The 3,476-nt window shown below is 36.6% G+C and overlaps 1 pseudogene; it reads left to right on the top strand.

Annotated features, from left to right (window-relative positions):
* The first annotated feature begins 228 nt into the window (after positions 1–228).
* LOC120180064 lies at positions 229–2,031 on the top strand (annotated as a pseudogene).
* The last annotated feature ends 1,445 nt before the right edge of the window (positions 2,032–3,476 follow it).

Raw genomic sequence — 3,476 nt, 5'->3', positions numbered from 1 at the left:
GCTCGTTCGAAGCAACCCAGTGATGACTCACTGAGTCAACAAGAGGAAATGGACTCTTCTACTACTCCTATCACTAAGCACAACCAATCCATCAAATCCCTCACTCTCAGGTAATTTTGCTAAATTTTACAAATCTAGATTTTTTTAGTTCTTTGGCCTTTGTTTGGCTTCAATGATTTTTTTAATTATCCATCCACATTAAATGGTGTAGGTGCATTTATATTGGTCATGGTTGGTTTCAAGTTATTGGCTCGTGAATAAGGGTAATAGCATGTTATGGCTTATTATCTGTGTTTTCTTATAATTTTAAGTTTTAACCAAAACTTGTGCTTGGCTTCCCTGATGCATGTTACTGTTTTGCCCCATTTTAACACATGCATATGACGACCTCTAATTTCTGAATTCTATGCTAATATCTTGAACATCAGGAGTGCTGAAACATAGTTTATTTTCTTTGACTAGTCAAGAAATGTTTAACAAATGGCAAGCTCAATGGTGGGCGGAGAATTATGATAGGGTCATGGAACTTTACAATGTCCACAGGTTTAATCGCCAGGCATGCCCACTAGCAACACCCCCTAGATCTGAAGCTGATGCAAGTTCTTAGGCTGTTTGCCTGCTTAACATTGTGTGAATGAATCTATGTTACTCGGACTCTAGTGTGAGTGTTGGTTATGGTTAGATTTTTGAAAGTTATCCCCATGTCCATGCATCGAACACGAATGTTGGACATGAGTGCTTCAAGAACGGCAAAGAGTCTGAGCTACATAGGGATGAACTGATCATACCAATGTCCTGCACTATTGCTGTGTTGAATGTTAAATAACGCCATTCTTTTGGTTCTTTACAGAGTTCAAAAATGGAATCTGCACAAGGAAGTCCTGTAACACCCCCATTGACTAAAGAATGTTTACCCCGCAACTTACATCGTCCAACTGGGATTGGCATGGCATATTCATCATCGGATTCACTTGATCAGCACCCGATGCAGGCTCGGCATTATTGCGACTCTGGTCTTACCTCAACCCAAAACTTTCCAGTATTAGTGGTGCCAAGACAGAGATATCATCCATGGATGCCTCTATGAGAAGTAGCACATCAAGAGAGGCTGATCACTCTGGAGAGTTATCCATCAGCAATGCCAGTGATCTCGAGACCGAGTGGGTTGAACAAGATGAACCTGGGGTTTACATTACTATCAGAGCCTTTCCAGGGGGCAAAAGGTATGGTCCTATGACATTCTTCAGTATTAGCTATATAATTTGTTTGCCCTATAAACAACCAATAATGACCTGGACCATCATAACTGATAGAGAAATGTGCTTCCATGAATTTATCAGCCCCACATTTTAAGCTGTTCTTGGCACTTAAACATCTTAGAAACCTTCATTTGTTTCGATAAGTACAATTGCTGAGAATACGATTTGAGATCGGTAAATGTAAACATATAACCATTGAAGAAGCATTGGAGATCCGCCAAAAGCCATTTCTTCCGTGGACTTGATTTCATTATTAGGTTGATGGGTCCAACACAAGTCATTTCTGTAGACAAGTATGATTTGAACCACCAACCCTCAGAAACAGAATTATAAGATGTAAAAACCTTCGTTTGACAGCATAATTATTGTCACTTATCCTGCCTTTTACCAACTCATTTTACTCCCATGTTTAGACAAATCCAGCATGAACTGTTCTTTGATGAAATGTGATCCCATCACTGTATATTGTGCAGCCGGGAAAGATTTGGAGAGATGCATGCCAGACTGCGCTGGGAAGAGAACCGAGCCAGGATACACGGACAGTACTTGTAATTGAGCGAAACGAAGGAGGTTAGCGGCTTGCTGGTGCATTTCTAAATCACGGGGGTGTTTATTTTTTGTCATTCTCTTCTTCCATACTTGTAGAATCCCTTCTACAAAGATCTAAGCAGGTGTTTCTACGTACTGCCACCTTTTGCCAAGTGTTCTTTTTTTCCAGCTTCCTAGTAGCTATAAGAAACATGATGATGGGATTTTAAATTACTAGTTTCTTGGGAAACAAGAAATGTTGGTGGGTAAAGAGCATCAAATATTATAATTATTCCTTGTATATTTAAAAGTAATTATAAGAATATACATCTCTCTACTCAGACGAATTACGGGTGGAAGAATATAATACTTGGGTCAAATTTAGGTCCATCAAAAATTGAACTCGACTTGACCTATAGGGATGAATAGGGGTGAGCATTTGATCGAGTCGACTCAAAATATTTGAGTTATTTGAGTTGACGAGTCATGTTTTACAACTTGGAGTTGACTTGAAATTTTTTTGAGTCGAGTCGATTTTTCTAATTTCTATTTTAATTTAATTGTAAATATTTATAACATTATAATATTATTTGATTCCAATTTAAATGACTTTCTATAACCATATGTATAATACAAATATATATCTTCATGTTTTTTTCATATGTGATATACATGTATCATACGAAGTCTAAGAACTTGACTCCAACTTAAAAATAAATTCATTAATTACTAAAAATTTCGAGTTATTTGAGCTGCATTTCAACTCTTGATTTGAACTTGAAATTTTTTCGAGTCGAGTTTATGAAATTATAACTCGAAGTCAATTCAAAATGAGTTTTTTTAGTCGAGTCGAGTTTTTTTCACTCACTCCTTGGGGTGGACTCGACCATGTTCCAGTGGTTTGGGCCTGCAGGGTGTTATTTAGACCCAAGCATACACTTCGTGTTGAACCAAAATGTTCTAATTATGGTTTTAGTCCCTTATTAGACTAAAATCTTTACTGTAGCATGTTTTCGTTAAAGTATTGACGTACATTTTTATTATTATTTGGTCACACAATTGTATTTATGTTTAATTGATTGGTCACTTTAGTGACGACAGCCAGATACGAGACTGGTAGTGGTAGGGGCCTTAGTCACCCCAAAAGTGGTATTGTTCTTGTTTAGTCATTTACAAATTATGAAGTTTTAATTCAATGCAATGGTAAAATTACACTCCGAACCCCAAAAAAATGGTATTTCAATTTTAACCACTAAATACAATTTCTGCCTTGCTCTCGAGTCTACAACCGATAACATTATAAAGGTACATTATCAATTTATTTTAAACTAAAGTTGAGGGATCAAGCCAATGAGTAGGGATGGCAATCTGGATTACGAATTCCGATATGCGTTACACATTAAAACTAATATGCGTTAGACATTAAAACTAGTATTAGTTACATATTATAAGTGAATAGGGATAGAGACTCTTGAATATCTCTACTCGTATTACTTACATTAGGGCGTGGCTAGGTTGTCGGGGTGCTGTGCAAATTCTTATAAAGGGGTCTCTATTTTTTAAATATATTCGATTTCGGAGTCCCTATTTTTATATTTCTTAATGGCAACAACTGATAGATATATTCGATTTCGGGGTCCTTAATTTTATACTTATTAATGACAACAACTGATAAATATATTCGATTTC

The sequence above is a fragment of the Hibiscus syriacus genome, unplaced genomic scaffold (assembly GCF_006381635.1).
Source record: "Hibiscus syriacus cultivar Baekdansim isolate YM2019G1 unplaced genomic scaffold, ASM638163v2 tig00112488_pilon, whole genome shotgun sequence".
In the NCBI taxonomy this organism is placed as follows: Eukaryota; Viridiplantae; Streptophyta; class Magnoliopsida; order Malvales; family Malvaceae; genus Hibiscus; species Hibiscus syriacus.
Note: the sequence above shows the minus strand (reverse complement) of the source record. Positions and strands in the feature narration are given on the sequence as shown.